The sequence below is a fragment of the Gorilla gorilla genome, chromosome 23, assembly GCF_029281585.2.
Source record: "Gorilla gorilla gorilla isolate KB3781 chromosome 23, NHGRI_mGorGor1-v2.1_pri, whole genome shotgun sequence".
NCBI lineage: Eukaryota > Metazoa > Chordata > Mammalia > Primates > Hominidae > Gorilla > Gorilla gorilla.
The window spans coordinates 42,662,851-42,680,040 of NC_086018.1; the positions used below are offsets into that span (position 1 = coordinate 42,662,851).

The 17,190-nt window shown below is 54.7% G+C and overlaps 1 protein-coding gene across 2 annotated transcripts in view; it reads left to right on the forward strand.

The window, feature by feature from the left end:
• Positions 1-5,142: 5,142 nt before the first annotated feature.
• PRR5 (proline rich 5) overlaps positions 5,143-17,190 on the forward strand; it is a 69,026-nt gene continuing 56,978 nt past the window's right edge. Inside the window, exon 1 of one of the 2 annotated variants that reach the window (XM_055375369.2) lies at positions 5,143-5,356. The gene's annotated coding sequence lies outside the window, so the exon portion shown is untranslated. Of the gene's footprint in view, positions 5,357-12,886; positions 13,499-17,190 lie in introns of those variants that run through there. The other variant, XM_055375368.2, reaches the window with a different exon arrangement.

The window sequence follows — 17,190 nt, forward strand, 5'->3', positions numbered from 1 at the left end:
CCAATCTCTCTCTGTTTCCATTGTCATTTCGCCCTTTTCTCACTCTGACCCTCCTGCCCACCTCTTATAAGGACGCTTGTGATGATGTCAGGCCCCCTGGGAGAATGCAGCACCTTCTCCCTATCTCAAGACCCTGATTCACATCTGCAAAGTTCCTCTCGCCATAAGGAGTGCGTGAGGCCACAAATTCACAGGCTACAGGGATCAGGACATGGACTTCTTTGAGGAGAGGGCCATTATTCTGCCTAACACATGGTGTGGCCCTGGTTTAGTCACTGTGCACTGTTGGGCCTGTCTCCCTGACTATGGTGACAGGGGACAGGGTAGGGTCCAGGGGTGCCTCCCAGTGCACAGAGCCCTCAGACAAGTCAGGTTTTCACTCAGTCCTTCAACGGCACCAAAGGCCCTCTTGGCCTAGGCTGCACAGGGGCAGTGGTGGGAGGTACCCAGACTCCCCCATCAGAGAACTACATTTCATATAGGGCTTTAGATTCACAAAGCTCTTTTCTTAGCTGCAGGCTATAAACAAAGGCTCATTAACTATGTTTTAATGGCTCCATCCACCAATGGATAGGTAAATAAATGAAAGGATAAACTTGTGAAATTAGCAAGCGCAATGGTCCCCATTGCAGGAGCAAGGAGCCTGGGGTCCCTCAAGAATGGACTCAACCTTAGTATTCAAGCTGCAGAGCCTGTGCCCTCTCCCTCCTATATATTGCCACGGTGCCCCCCTCGCCCTCAGGGTGTCAGGACGGTCCTGGCACGCGGTGGGTGCGGGCCACATCTGCTCACTCAGAGAAGAAGCGAAGGAAATGTGAGGTCAGGCCGCCACTGTGGCTGGGGCAGGGGCCTCACTTGAGCCTCCCAGCAGCTTCCCACAGTCTCACGTGACTGAGCAGCAGAAACACACACAGGCTGGGTTTCCTGCCAGGCCCCAGAGACATGCTCAGCTCTCACAGGGAGGAAGAGGCCAATGGGCTCGTGGTCACTGCCAGAGCTATGACAGGCACCCGCGTGCCTTCGAGGGGGTCCAGGTCTCAGCTGCCTTCTGGGTCACCTGAGGCGCCTTCATGTTGACCCCAGTCCTGGGCCCCTCAGAGGAGAAGAGCTCAAAACCCTCTGAAAGCCAGCAGCATGGGCTCCAAGCCAGGGAGCCTGGGCTCAACGCTGGCTCTGTCAGGACTTGCTGTGTGGTCCTGGGCATGATGCATAACCTCTCTGAGCCTCAGTTTCCAATTCTGTAGAGTGGCAACAATAATATCTATCTGTTGGCCGGGCGCGGTGGCTCACATCTGTAATCCCAGCACTTTGGGAGGCTGAGGCGGGCGGATCACGAGTTCAACAGATCAGACCATCCTGGCCAACATGGTGAAACCCGTCTCTACTAAAAATACAAAAATTAGTTGGGCGTGGTGGTGCACACCTGTAGTCCCAGCTACCCGGGAGGCTGAGGCAGGAGAACCCCTTGAACTCAGGAGGCAGTCGTTGCAGTGAGCCGAGATCACACCACTGCACTCCAGCCTGGTGACAGAGCGAGACTCCAACTTAATAATAATAATAATAATAATAATAATAATAATAATAATAATATCTATCTGTTACAGTCAGGGTCCCAGCAGAAGGCAGAGCTGACCAGGTGGTTCATGTTCACAGAGGCGTGGTCAGGTTAGGGAGAGCCAGAGGCCAGCAAAAGAGGGAAGCTGCTACCAGCCCTGGGGCTGCAGAAGGGAGGGAAGGAAATGGTGCTTCCCCCGGAAGCCAGTGGAGCTAAAGCCTGGCAGAGCATCCGGGCACGAGCTGTGGTCAGCATGCAACCCGCAGGGACTGCAAGGGTCAGCAGAGGGCAAGAGGAGAAATGCCTCATTCTCTCTGGCTGATCTCCAGCAACTGCCTCCATGGGTCAAATGCAACCAGGTGGGGGATGCCGTCCACCCAGGTCAGCCTCAGGGAGCACAAAGTAGGCAGTGAATGGATCTGGGGAGCAGGGGGTGCCACAAACGACGTGGCCAGAACCACACACCATGGGGTCATGTATTCATTTACTCACTGATTCTTTCAACAAATACCTATTAGCCACCTTCTAATACCTGCCAAAGACTGTTTCCAAACACCCAGAGATACTTTGGGGAAGAAAAGAGACAACTCTCCTCTCTCTCAGGGAATTCATGAATTTCTGAATAAACTACACCATAAAGAAATAACCGGCCGGGCGCCGTGGCTCACGCCTGCAATCCCAACACTTTGGGAGGCTGAGGTGGGAGGATCACCTGAGGTCAGGAGTTCAAGACCAGCCTAGCTAACATAGTGAAACCCTGTCTCCACTAAAAATACAAAAAATTAGCCAGGTGTGGTGGCGCGCGCCTGTAATCCCAGCTGCTCGGGAGGCTGAGGCAGGAGAATCGCTTGAACCCAGGAGGCAGAGGTTGCAGTGAGCCAAGATTGCGCCACTGCACTCCAGCTTGGGCAACAAGAGTGAAACTCCATCAAAAAAAAAAGAGAGAGAGAGAGAGAAAGAAAGGAAAGGAAAGAAAGAAAGAAAGAAAGAAAGAAAGAAAGAAAGAAAGAAAGAAAGAGAAAGAAAGAAAGAAATTTAATGAACATTTTTTTAAAAAACCAATCCAATTAGAAAATGGGCAAAATACATGAACAGACCTACCACTGATAGGATTTACAGATGGTAAATAAGCTCTCAAGATCGTTTTGAATCTTTAACATCAATAGTCGTTAGAGGAAGGCAAATTAAAACCATGAGATCTCACTACACACCTATCAGCATGGCAAAAATAAAACACAGGGACAAGACGAAATGCTGGTGGGGATGCAGAGAAACTGGATCACTCAAGCTTTGCTGCTGGGAAGGCAAAGTGGTACAGTCACTCTGGAAAACATGTTGGCAGTTTCTTAAAAATCTAAACATGCAACTCCCATACGACCCAGCAATTACACTCCTGGGCACTCTTCCCAGACAAATGAAAACTTATGTTCACACAAAAACCTGTACACAAATGTTTATAGCAGCTTTATTGGTAATAGCCCCAAACTGGCAATCAACCCAGATAGTGTTCGACAAGTGAATGGCTAAAGAAATTATGATGCACCCATTCCATGGAATGCTGACCACTCCACAATAGCAAGGAACAAACTACTGAAACACAAAGCAACCTGGAAGAATCTTCAGGGATTTATGCTGAGTGAAAAAAGCAATCTCAAAAGGTAACATACTGTATGACTGCATTTATATAACATGCTTGAAATGATAAAATTACAGAAATGGAGAACAGATAAGTGCTTGCCAAGAGGGAGGAGGGAGGGAGACAAGCACATAAAAAGTCCACGGGGGGTCCTTTGCTGATGGAATGTTCTGTACCTTGATGGCATCTATGTCAATATCCTGGTTGTGATATTGTAGTATAATTTTGCAAGATTTTACCAATGGAGAAAACTGGGTCCAAGACATCTCTATTATTTCTTATAACTGCATGTGAATCTACAATTATCTCAAAATAACAAAGTTTAGGCTGGGCGTGGTGGCTCACGCCTGTAATCCCAGGATTTTGGGAGGCCCAGGCAGGTGGATCACCTGAGGTCAGGAGTTTGAGACCAGCCTGGCCAACATAGTGAAACCCTGTCTCTACTAAAAATACAAAAATTAGTCGGGCATGGTGGCAAGCACCTGTAGCCCCAGCTACTCAGGAGGCTGAAGCAGGAGAACCACTTGAAATCAGGAGGCAGAGGTTGCAATGAGCCAAGATGGCACCACTGCACTCCAGCCTGGGTAACAGAGCGAGACTCGGTCTCAAGAAAAAAAAAAAAAAGAAGAAAGAAAGTTTAATTAGAAGTGGGGGAGGTCCTAGTGGTCACACACCAAGAGGCTGGATTAGACGACCTCGAAGGTCCCTCCAAGGCCAGGACATCCCTCTTGGCAGCACAGGGCTCAGAACAGCTCCACCTCCTTCTGGCACCTCTGGGGCCGTTTCCAGCCCCACCCCAGTACTCGATCCAGGCACTGTCTGCCCAGTCTAGATGCCACCCAGACACTTTAGGCCCCTCTGTCCAGATGCCCTCTCCTCCCTCTAGGATGCCCCATCCTGCCGTTCAGGCAGAGCTGCTCACTCCCAGGGCCCTATGGACCCCATTAGAGTACCTGGGGTCTGGCCGGGATGCTTGCTGTCCTGGAATCTGGTCACCAGAAAGGCCGGCCATCTGATCTGCCTCATGTCAACACTGTTTCTGGGGGCTGAGTGGATTAGCGTCAAACAAGCACAATGATGGAGGGGGAAAAAAAAAAGCTTTACAACTGAATATGGACACAAATATTTGCACAATTGCATTCTAAAACATTAAAACAATCACTACACCAAAACACAATAACCATAACCATCACCACCCGAATGCCCACAGCCTGGCCTCTGGTACAGGACTTTTGGCTTCTACCAGGCACTGACTGTCAATCCTTTCGGGGATTCCTGGGACAGACACCACTGCCCCCCGCCCACTGCCCCCACCACAGCCACGTATCAACGGAGAGGTACTTAAACAGGGTGAGGCTGTTTAAGTGAAGAGTGAAAAGAAGCCCTTTTCGAGACACTGAGGTGTGGGATGTGGGTTGTGGGGTGCAGGATGTGGGGTGCTGGATGTTTCCACCAGGGCAGTTCTTCTCAAACTTTACTGAACTCTGGAACCACCCAGAGGGCTTGTTAAAATAGGGGGCCCAACCCCGAGTTTTGCTTCTGTAGGTCCGGGGTGAGGCCAGGGACTCTGCACTAACGGAGGCCACACTTTGAGAACCACAGCCCTGGGCTGTTTTTGGTGCCAGGCCCGTTCGTCTTCCCCTCCCTCCCCGCTCCGCCCGCGGCTGGACCCCGATCCCCGGGACAGGGACTGAGTCCGACCGTCTGATTTGTCCTCCCGGCTTCTAGCGCCCCGCTCAGGTCGGGGCTTGGGGAGGGGGCGCTCTCTGGACGTTTGCGGCCCGCCGAGGGGTGGGGTGAGGGCGTCACGGGCCGATCCGAGCCGCCGGGTGACCCGGGACGCCCCCTGCCCCGGCGGGCGCCGCCCACAGCCTGCGCAGTGCTCAGGGGCGGAGGCCGGGAGGGGGCCCAAGCGCCAGCCCCCAGCTCCGGCGGACCCGGGTGGGCGTGCCCGCGGACCCGCTTGCCGCACTAGGGCGAGTCTGTCTGCAGCGCCCCGAGTCCCTGGGGGCTGCGGCGGCTGCGGGCGCCCCCGCGCGGGCCCGAGGGGCGGGACGCGGCGGAGCGGGGCGGGGCGGGGCCTCCGCGGCCCCCTCCCCCGGCCCCGGGCTCCGGCTCCGGCTCTGCGCGGTGGCAGCGGCGGCGGCGGCGGCGCGGGGACCGAGGTGAGCGGCGGCTACGGGTCCGGAGGCCCGGCCGGAGAGGGGATCGGGTGGCTGGGGTTGGGGGGCGGCACGCGCGACCCTGCGGAAGGGGGGTGCCCCGGGGCGGTGCCGGCGGGGCGGCGCGCGCATGTGTGTGCGCGCGTAGGTGCGCGCGCGCGCGACGCCGACTGCGGGGCCCTAGGGTGGGGTAGGGGTCGGACGGAATCTGCGGGGCAGGGGCGGCCCCCTTGGGTGAAGGTCCAGCCTCTCCCACCCCAGCCTCCCGGGACCTCCCGAGCTCGTTCTCTCCCAGCCTCTCTCGCTCGCCCCCCGCCCCGCCCCCTTCCCTCTATCTCTGAGTTTGTCCGCGTCTCTGTGGGTGGGTCTCCGTCCAGCCGCCCCGTGTCCCCATCTCCTTCCCCGACACCGCTCTCTCCCCATGGCAGCTCTCCCCTCCCTCGCCATTGCTCCCCCTAATAGGGCAAACAAAGATGGTCGAGGATGGGGGACCCTTCCTTTCTGAGCCCTGTCCTGGCTCAGCCTGTGGCCCCCACCGCTCTGGCCTCTGGCCTGGGCCTCCAGCCACTTCCTAGCTGGTAGCTCGCCCTGCAGAGTGGGTGGGGGCAGGTGGAGGCAGCAGGCAGACCCCGGGGCAGAGGCTCCAGGGCTGGAGCGCTTAGTGGTCTATAAGGTCAGAACCTGGGGAGACACCCTCACCATCCCTTGGCAGGTGGGGACACTGGGCAGGTCTGCCTGGCCACGGGTCTGCGCCTCTGACCTAATCAGATGGATTTCTAGACCCTGTTCCCATAAGCAGAGCCTGACGCTTTCTAAGATTTTTTCCACCAGAGCCAAGGTAGAAGGCTGGGGGAGGGTCCCAGGTCCAAAGGTCCCAGGATGTGGTCCCAGCGACTGGGTCACTTCCTCCAAGCGGCCTCCACTTCCCTACCAGTGGCATGGGTGGGAGTGACATCTGTGGACAGATGCCATGAGGACCGTGTGGGGTGGCCTAGCTGCAAGGTGATTAGTGATGCTCTTGGTGGGAGGGTGGTGAGTCCCATTCCCTGGGCTGGATCTGGAGGCGGGAGGGCGCCTCCCTGTGGCCCCTCGGGCCTTCTGCACTCGGCGCAGCCTCCAGAATCCTGGGGGTAAGCTGGGGCTCTCCAAGTGAGGTCCTGGACCCCCGGATCATCCTCCTTGATGACAGTGCTTGATAAAATGTCAATTCCCGGTCCCTGTCCTGAGCTGGTAAGGGGGCACCAGGAATCTGCATTTTGTAAGTCCCCCATCGTCATTCTAATGCACATTCAGGTGTGAGCACCGCTTGGTGGTAACATCGGCTGAGGGGGACAAAGTCATCTACGTTCCTCTGGCTGGCAGACAGCGAAGAGGACCAAGAAGGGCCCATCCTGGGGTCTGCAGTTTTGCTGTGTCCCTGGGCAAGCCGCTCCCCTCTTGGAGCCCAAGTACCCCAGCAGTCAGAGGAGCTTATGGCCTCCCCAGGGACCTTTCCTGCCAAACAGTCTGGGATTCTGAGCCCTTTGTTTAAATCGTGGGGCGGGGATTGCTGTGAAGTCCGGCAGGCCTGAGTCAGGATCCCAGCTCCAGCACTGGCTGGCTGTGTGGCCCTGGACAAGTCACTTTGCTTCTCTGGTCCTTGGGTTACTCACCTGAAAACTGGTGATCATCATATTACCCCCACTCATCCACCCACAGGGGCAGTCAGGGAGGTCCAAAGAAGTGTGGTGCCCCACATCGCAAGCACACCATGGTGTGGGTGGATCGGCCGTGGGAAGGGCTGGCACTTCTGTGTCTTGGCTGTTTTAACTGGGTGGTGATGGGGATACTTGCATGGACTTAATTCCTCACCAGCAGGGAAAGCAGCCTGTGCAGAAACATTTGTGAGCTAATGGGTTTTTTGTTTCTAATGGATGGCTTAAAAGGCCTGGGGACGGTAACACAGAACCGCCTGGCAGAGGCGGGCAGCGTGGTGTGGTGCCAGCTTTCCTGCTCACGCCCAGTAAGTCAGGGGCGCAGACACCAGGAGGGGCGGGTGACAAGAAGGAAAGAGGAACACCAGCCCCTCTCCAGGTGCCGCAAGTTGTGGACATTTGTGGATGTGAACAAAACCGTCTTCTGGGACATGTGTGAGAAGAACAGAGCTCTCATGAGACTCCCGTAGAGGAGGAGAGTCATTCATTCATTCATTCATTCATTTACTCATTCATGAAGACCTTCCCCAGGCCCCACAGATGGCAAGGAGGGCCCCTCAAGATAGAAAGACCCACGCAGAAACAGACAGGCTACTGATGCCGTGTGAATGTGGTGCTATCCGGGTCAGATGGCAGTGTGGGTCACCCACAGACTCAAACAGCAGGGTCAGGGCATCCTGCTTCAAGACCCTCATCCTGAAGCCCAGGGGGGGCCACAGGGGGCCAGCGCTGAACAGGACCAGCCATCTCTTAGATTAGAGGCAAGAAATGTGAATCAGAATCTTGGGCCATTATGAAGACATGGTTTAGCTGAACAAAGAGGTGGCTTCTTGGTGACAAGACAGCCCTCATTTTTTATTTTAACCACATCTCTCTTTTTTCTTATGTCTTAAAATTGAATCTTGCTGGGGAGCACGTGGTGGCACGGGGGCTTGGAAGTCTGGTGAGCATATTTCTCGGTGACTTCAGAAACCCTCGGTATCGGAGAGCAGCCCTGGTGCTGCTGCTACCCAGAGGCTTGGCTGCAGATCCTCAGACCCTCAGCTTCTGGTGGCCCAGCAGGAGGAGCCTTCAGGAGCCAGGGAGAGGGGAAAGGTTAGGGATCCCAGAGTCAGGGCCACCTGCCCTGACTAAAGCTGGGAAAACTGCCTAAGCTCCCTGAGCTTCAGTTCTCTCATTGCAAGGTGCAGATTGGAATAAACAGCTTAGGCGACTGAGGGGGTGGGTTCTGGAGCCAGCTGCCTGGGTTCGAATCCTGTCCCACCTCTCAGGAGGTCTTGGCAAGTTACTTAACCTCTGTCTGCCTCCACTGCTTCATCAGTGAAATAGTGATTCCTGCCGCACTCTAGGCTGTAGGCTGCTGTGAGAGTTAAGCAACTTCATGTCAGGTGCTTGAACAGTCCCAGTTAGGACTGTTCCCTGTGAGTTGTGTAAAGTAGTGATGTCATTCTGTAGCCACGTGGTCTTGCTATACTGATGTCTAGTGACATAGCCTTGTGGTGCATAGTCTTGTAGTGCTGTGGTCTTGTAGTGTCGTGATCCTGTGATAACCCTGCCTTGGCATCAGCCGTGGTATTGGTATTAATGTTAATGTTGGGGTGGCCCTAAGGGTACAGGAAATGAGATAAATACAGTGCTCACTCTGGGCCTGGCCCAAGGAAGCCTTCAACTGATGCCTGTGCCCTTCTGTCCCCTGCCCCAGAGGAGTAGGGACAGAGATGGAGTTTGCTATTGTGTTACACGGATACCCACATGCTGGGGCAAGTGGGGATGGGGCAGGGCCAAGTCCTTGTTTAAAAGATGTCAAGATGGCCGGGCACGGTGGCTCATCCCTGTAATCCCAGCAGTTTGGGAGGTTGAGGCAGGTGGATCACCTGGGGTCAGGAGTTCGAGAGCAGGCTGGCCAGCATGGTGAAACCCCATCTCTATTAAAAATACAAAATTAGCCAGGCGTGGTGGCACACACCTGTAGTCCCAGCTACTCGGGAGGCTGAGACAGGAGAATTGCTTGAACCCAGGAGGCAGAGGCTGTAGTGAGCTGAGATCACGTGCCTGCACTCCAGCCTGGGCAAGACAGAGCGAGACACCGTCTCTAAATAAATAAATAAATAAATAAATAAATAAATAAATAAATAAAATAAAAGATGTCAAGAAAACACATGTATTTGTCTCGGCACGGAGGGCATTGCTGTCCTGAGTTCTGACTCCTGAGCGTGGGCTACCCTCTGGAAGGGAGGGGCTGCCTGCCATCTTCTGAGCTCCTGTCCTGCCAGCCAGCCCCTGTGCATAGACCTTCCCAGGCGCTGTCTCACCTACTCCTCCCAGCCAGCCCACGAGGTGGGCGTGGCCCTGCCCAATTGACAGATGGGCAAACTGAGGCTCAGGGAGACCAAGTGACTGCCCAGAGCCATAGCAAGGGGGCATGGCTGGGACTCAAACCTGGGTCTGCATGCTCCACCCCACTACACAGCATGCGCGAAGGTCAGGAAATACTGCCACAGAGCCTTGCCATCAGGAACCACCATGGCGGGCTCCTCTGACCCCAGCATGAGTCCTGCTCATTTTCTGGAAGGTTCTTAAGGCTGTGCTTTCTGTGCCATCTGCTGGGTTGGTTAAAGGCCTTCACTGGGTTGCAAAAGCAGTTTCCCCAGCAAAAGCAATCCACCCAGTGCCCAGAAGAGAATCCAGGCCAGAGACATGAAGGGAGAGAGGACCTAGCCTGGGGGCATAGCCCCCACTTAGTGCCAGAAGACCTGAGTTCTGGCCCTGGTTCCACTGCTTACAGGCCCTTTGAGTCTGAGGGTGTTACTCTCCGTGCCTCAGTTTTCTAATCTGTGAAACAGGAATTTTGATTTCTGCCCTGCATAGCTCCTGGGGTGAGTAGGCTAAAGCTGCCAAATAATAATGGCCAATGCATAGGCAGCTCTTGGGAGGCACTGGACAGCGTCTTAGAAGTTTACCTATTTGCCCTCTTTTAACCCTCTGAAGGGCCTCTGCGTTCACTGTTCCGTCATCATCCCATTGTACAGACCAGGAGGGTGGGATAGAAAGATATCGGTATCTTGTCCAAGGTCACCCACTGGTGAGGCATTTGGGTCTGATTTAGACGAACAGAAAGCCATCCGTTGTGGCCACTTCTTGGTGGATAGACGTGTGGCTCCCTACTTGATTATTCTCAGTAACGGGGAGCTCACTACTCTCTAAGCCCCTATGACTGTTAGTCTAGGGCTTGGGTAGGTGGCGGTGATGGTCCTTGGTAAATAGACCCCACGTGGAAAGGGAAGACAGGGAGAAGATCCTGAGCATGGCTTTGGCTTTGCTGTGGTGGAGGGGCCAGGAGATCTACCTACGGCTGGGAGAGGGTGGGCCCACGTTCTGCTTCATGCCTTCCACAGGCCAAACCTGAGGCTGAGAGAGGAGAAGAATGCTCAACAAAGAGGACAGACAGTAGCTGCTCAAAAAGCCTTGGGGTGGACAAATCCTCTTTCTAAGGGAAATTTTAAATATAAAACCAACATCGCCATATTGGACAGAGTCTGGAGAACGGGCTCTGATTCTGCCTGCAGCCTTTCTCCCTAAACATATTCATTTCCAGTCAATTTGTTCTGAGGTAGAAGTCCTGTTGCATAGCGTCATTGCAGCACCACACCTACAGCTCTACGGTTCTGTATCCTGCTTTTTTCTTGTTTTCTTTTCTTTTTTTTTTTTAGACAGTGCCTTGCTCTTTTGCCCAGGCTGGAGTGCAGTGGCACAATCACCGCATTCCGGGTAGCTGGGACCACAGGCACGCACCACCACACCCTGCCAATGTTTTTATTTGTTTTTTGTTTTTGGTTTTTTGGGTTTATTTTTATTTTGTGTGTGTGTGTGTGTGGAAATGAGGTTTTGCAGCCGGGCACGGTGGCTCATGCCTGTAACCCCAGCACTTTGGGAGGCCGAGGTGGGTGGATCGCCTGAGGTCAAGAGTTCAAGACCAGGCCAGGTACGGTGGCTCACGCCTGTAATCCCAGCACTTTGGGAGGCTGAGGCGGGCGGATCACGAGGTCAGGAGATCGAGACCATCCTGGCTAACACGGTGAAACCCCGTCTCCACTAAAAATACAAAAATTAGCCAGGCGTGGTGGCAGGCGCCTGTAGTCCCAGCTACTAGGGAGGCTGAGGCAGGAGAATGGCGTGAACCCAGGAGGCGGAGGTTGCAGTGAGCCAAGACCGCCACTGCACTCCAGCCTGGGCAACAGAGAGAGACTCCGTCTAAAAAAAAAAGAAAAAAAAAAAATAGTTCAAGACCAGCCTGGCCAACATGGTAAAACCCAGTCTCTACTAAAAAATACAAAAATTAGCCGGGCATGGTGGCATACACCTGTAATCCCAGCTACTCAGGAGGCTGAGGCAGGAGAATTGCTTGAACCTGGGAGGCAGAGGTTGCAGTGAGCCGAGATCTCGTCACTGCACTCCAGCCCAGGTGACAGAGCAAGACGCTGTCTCAAAAAAAAAGAAAAAAAAGAAAGAAATGCGGTTTTGCCACGTTGCCCAGGCTGGTTTTGAACTCCTAGGCTCAAACTGTCCTCCTGCCTTGGCCTCCCACAGTGCTGGGATTACAGGCATGAGCCACCACGTCTGGCCTGTTCTGCTTTTTTCACTCGGTGTAATATCGTGAGCATCTTCCCTGTCCCTAAGCAGCCCAGGAGCTCGTGAGCAGTCACACTGAGTTTTCAGCAGCTGCACAGTATCTGTCCCATGGCTGTTCTGTCATTTGTCTTGGAGCCCGCCTTTCAGTGGGGCCTCCACATGCACAATGATGTGGAAAGCTGTGTGACCCCAGGCAGGGCTCTCACCCTCCCTGCATCTCAGTTTCCTGCTCTGCTGTCAAATGGGAGCAAGAAGCAACCCACATCCTAGGGGTTCTGGGAGGAGTAAATGAGGAGATGGGATGTGAAGTGTCTGGCATGTGGTGAGGCTTAAAACTCGGTGGCTGTTGTTACTGTTGCTGTTGTTATTATTATTATTATTATTTAGGTCACATATCCTAATTAAATTGTGGATCCTTACAGACAGGAGCCAGATTCTCTGCAGTCCTGTGCCCCACTCCTAGCCACGCTCAGTCATGTTTATGATTTGATTCCTGATGTTCGGTTTCCCCCAAATAGAATGAGTCTCTGTGTGGGCGAGGTGCTGGGAGAACTTGATTGGCACAATCTCATTTTGTCCCCCATGAGCGGGGATCCTTAGCTCCATTGTAGAAACTGGCTCAGATGGGCAAGTTACTGAACCTGGGAAAGTGAAAAGAGAAAGAAAAATCAAAAACAAAAAAGAAGGCTGGGCGCAGTGGCTCATGTCAGTAACCCCAGCACTTTAGGAGGTCAAGGCGGGCAGATCACTTGGGCCCAGGAGTTTAAGCCAAACCTGGGCAACATAGCAAGACCCAGTCTCTATTAAAAGTACAAAAAAAATGAGTCAGCCGGGCATGGTGGTATGCACTTGTGTTCTTAGCTACTCGGGAGGCTGAGGTGGGAGGATCACCTGAGCCCGGGAGGTCAAGGCTGCAGTGAGCTGTGATTGCGCCACTGCTTTTCAGCCTGGGCAATAGAGTGAGACCCTGTCTCAAAAAAAAAAAAAAAAGAAAGAAAGAAAGAAAAGAGAAGAGAAGAAAAGAAAAGAAAAGAAAAAGGAAAAAACTGGCTCAGAGAGTGTGATGGCCCTCCCCAGTCACACAGCAGAAATGGAGGATCCAGGAATGCTTCCTAAAGGAGGCGGCAATGGCCCTGGGCCAGCAGGATGGGGGGTTTGACTGGGCCAACAGGCAGAGGGTTGGGGTTCTAGGCGGGGTGAAGAGGAGGAGGGGAGCTGTCCAAGGGGCATAGCAGTCAGAGCCCAGCACCCAACATAGGGCGGAGTGGAGTGTGGGTGGGGCTCAGGGGCGTGTGCTGAGCTTACCTGAAGTCGGCAGGGCAGGAATGAGCTGTCTGGGCTCCTGACCCCACCCTGCACCTTGGACCTGGCCAGTTCCTTCTGTCCGGGCAGGAAGGGGTGCTCTGTGGGCTTGGAGGATGCAGGCGCCTTCCTGGGGACTGCTCTGTGAGCAGTGATAAAATATTTATCAGCCAGCAGCTGGGCTTCCCTGCACAGGGTGCAGTCGGGGGCAGCTCCCACCCGAGCCTGCAGCCTGAGTTCTGCTGAGTCATGGGGGAGCCCAGTGAGCCACCTGCCCTCAAGCTCCTGGGCCCCCTCTGCCCTTTGGCCATGTGAATGCCTCCTAATGTGTAAGCCATTCGGCTGCCCCCAAGGCCAGGCATCCAGTGTGCTTAGTGCTGAGCAGGGTTTCAGAGCTCACCCCCAGGAGGGTGCAGACCTCAGCCAAGGTCGCAGGGCAGAGGAGACCCGTGGGCTGGGATTCCACCTGTGCCCACCCTGGCAGCATCCCGCCTCCTGAGTCCTCTCGGCACCCAGCAAGGTAGGCACTCTTTGTGTCTGGTTTTAGCGGTGGGGATGCCTGGGCGTGGAGAGGGGGTGCGGCGTGTCGGGTCTCATAGCCCTTAGTGGCCGAGCGGAGGTTTGGCCCTGGTCTGTCTGACTCCAAGACCCTGCTGTGTGCCCCTGCCCCGGAGGAGCCCCACTCCATTTCAGCCCTGAATCAGGACTAGGGTGTCTGTCCGCCCTGATGTGACACAGTGCTGTGACTTCGGGTTTGTGCTTTCGATTTTTAGAGTAGCAGCAATAACAAAAAACAGTAGCAGATGGCTTCTTCCTACTGCTGCATGGGGTGGGACGAAGGGCAGGGGGTTCAGATTCTTTTGTTCACTCATTCATAAAAAACATTCTGGGTGCCCTGGCCACGGGCCAGCGCTCAAGGCTCCAGGGACCAGCGGGGGACGTGTCAGATGGACCTTCCCTAGGGGAGCTTATGCCATGGTGAGGGGAGTCAGAGGGGTGGGCTCAGTGCCTGGGCCTGCTCACATGCTGTGTGACCTTGGACAGGTTGCTTCACCTCTCTGAGCCTCAGTCTCTAATTTGTGAATTCAGGATAAACTTGGCTTTTTCTCTGAGCAAGCAAGGATCACACCTGTGTCCTTATTCTTTCTCACGGCCTCACATCCAACAAAGCTTGTGGGCACGGATCATCCTTTGCACCGGCTCCAGTTTCCAGAGAGGCCCTGGCAGGCTTTGCATTGGCTCATGCAGGAAATAACCGGGAGCCAGTGCTGGGGGCCTCAAGGACCAGCTGGTTTTAAGGTGGAAGTTTTGCCTAAGGTGCTTAGAGTTCTGAAGGGAAGTGCTGGTACCCAGAGTCACGCATGTAGCAGCTGTGAGAGGGAGCGGGCTGCATGCGGGCTCTTGATGGGAACCCTGTGGGTGGTCGGGTCATCTCCAATGCCCAGTCCTGGCTGGGCCCTTGTTGCACCCGCTCACCACCTGCCCGGACATGCAGTCTCTTCCTGCTCACTCTCAGCCTTCTCTCCTCTGGGCCTTCCTCCTGCTGTTCCTATGCCTAGTCTGATTTTTTTTTGTCGTCCTTCACCTGCTGGGCTTCTGCTGGCTCTTTTTTTTTTTTTTTTTTTTGAGATGGAGTTTCACTCTTGTTCAGGCCGGAGTGCGATGGCGCAATCTCAGCTCACTGCAGCCTCTGCCTCCAGCAGTTCTTCTGCCTCAGCCACCCAAGTAGCTGGGATTACAGGCGCCCGCCACCACACCTGGCTTACTTTTGTATTTTTAGTGGAGATGGAGTTTCACCATGTTGGCCAGGCTGGTCTCGAACTCCCAACCTCAGGTGATCCACCCGCCTCTGCCCCCCAAAGTGCTGGGATCACAGGTGTGAGCCACCGCGCCCTGCCTGCTAGTTCTTTAAGCCGCTGCTGGAAGGCATCCTTCTCTAGAAAGTCTTCCTGGCTGTCTCCTGTTCACCGCAGGCCGGGCGGACCCACGGTCCCCTCAGTGCCATCTCACCCTGGGCTCTGCTCATGCCTTTGGGCCAGCGCTTGTCATACAGAGCTTCTCTGCCCTGTTCCCAGGTCTCCCCGACAGCCTGGGGCTGCTCTGTGTGATTCATCTCTGGGTCCCAGGGCTCAGCTGGGGGCTGGCACAGAGTGGGACCCCAGCAGCATTCGATGAATTGAGAGCACGAGTGAGCGACGGACATCAGGGCACCTGCGTTAGGGGACAGGAGGAAGCCTGGGATGATGGATGGTCAGCTGGACGGTGGAAAATTAAGATTTCTGGGGCCTTGAAAGAGACTGCCATGGGAGTCAGTGCCTTGGGGGGTCAGGAGCACTGGCCTCCAGGTCTGAGCCTCTCCCCTTGTAGCTGAGTGACCCTGAGTGACTCCCCACTCTCCTAGGCCTCAGGAGATACGTGGGGCTACCCCAGGTCCATTCTGCAAACGCAGCATATATTCATGCGAGGGAGGCAGGCAGGAGCAGGCTTGTGTTCTTAGGATGCTCACAGTGGTGTCCCACAAACACACAGACAGACAGAAAAAAGACCTAAATGAAATGTACTGAGATGGGGAGCAGTAATTTCTCTGGTGGTTTGTTTCTTCTTCCATCCTTTTCGTATTTTTCAAATTTTTAGAGTCCCTTCAGTGACTTTGAGCGTGCATTGAGAGCCCAGTAACACTGGGGGGCAACTGCCACAAAGACACAGCCTCGGCCAGGCGCAGTGACTCATGCCTGTAATCCCAGCACCTTGGGAGGCCAAGGCTTGTGGATCACCTGAGGTCAGGAGTTTGAGACCAGCCGGACCAACATGGAGAAACCCCATCTCTCCTTAAAAATACAAAAAAATTAGCTAGGCATTGTGGCGCATGCCTGTAATCCCAGCTACTCAGGAGGCTGAGGGAGGAGAAGCACTTGAACCCAGGAGGCGCAGGTTGCAGTGAGCCGAGATCGCCCCATTGCACTCCAGCCTGGGCAAAAAAGCGAAACTCCATCTCAAAATAATAATAATAATAATAACAATAATAATAATAATAATAATAATAAGACTCAGCCTCCCCCCTCTGGGACACTCAGTCTGATGGGGCAGGCTGGTCAGAAGACATAGAGCCATGGTGTGTTTGGAACTTTCGCAGAGGGAAGCCTGGGGCTCGGGAAGCCCGGAAAAGACGCCGGTGCAGCCTGAGGGCTTGTACAGGTGCCACTGTGCTGAAGGGTGGCTACGAGGGAGGCAGGTGTATGGGCGAGGGTGAGTGCAGTGTGGCTGGAGGCTTAGGGGAAGGTGAGTAGGACGGCGAGAGACCCACAGGGAAGGAGGGCTGACCTCAGCCTGAGTGAGTGTGTTTGGTGGGGTGAGCAGTGATGTCAGTCCCTCCTGGGAGCTGCTGTGATTTGGGGCTTTCTACTTTATTCACTCAACAAACGTTTCTCAGAATGAAGGGTGCTCGGGGCCGTAGGGCACAGATACTGATGTGGCCCTTTAGGGTCACAGGGTCCAGGGTTCAAGTCCCAGCTCCACCACTATCCAGCTGTGCAACTTTTGACAGTTTGCTGTACCTCTCTGAGTCTCAGATACTTCATCTTTGAAATGGGCAGAAGAGCACCTGCCCCATGGCTTCCTGTGAGGATGTATAGAAAATGCTGGTCCAGCTCCTGGAATGGCATGTCCCTCCCCCACCCTAAAGTGCACGTTTAGTGGAAGGAAAGGGGGGATGGGGAAGGATGGGGGATGGGGACAGAAGCGAGCATCTGAACCTAACAGGAGGGCTGGTCCCTGCCTGGTGGGGCAGCAAGGGGTCCTGTCACAGCCTAGCCAGGAGGTGGGCATCCCAGAGCCGCAGCAGTGGCAGCGCTGCCTCCATGGAGGTCCCACAGCAGGACTCGCCAGCCTTTGTCCTCCCCACCCTGGGTGCCCGACTTTCCCATGGAAGCTGCTGCATCTTCCCATGCCTGCCCACCACAGCAGGTGGGCTGGGATGTCTCTCTGAGCTGCAGATCCCCTGGTTGGGAGAGTAGGGGATGGACGTCTGGCCTGAGACCCCCCACACACACCAGGGCAGGTTCCTGGCTCCCTGCCAGAGCCTAGCTGCCTGCCTAGAGGCTCAGAGTCCCCAAGAACTCAAGGTGACACAGTGGTGGCAGGGTGTGACAGAGGAAGGAGCCGAGGTGAGATTTGAGAGCCTGGGGCAGGGCAGGGCAGGGCTGGGGCACAAGC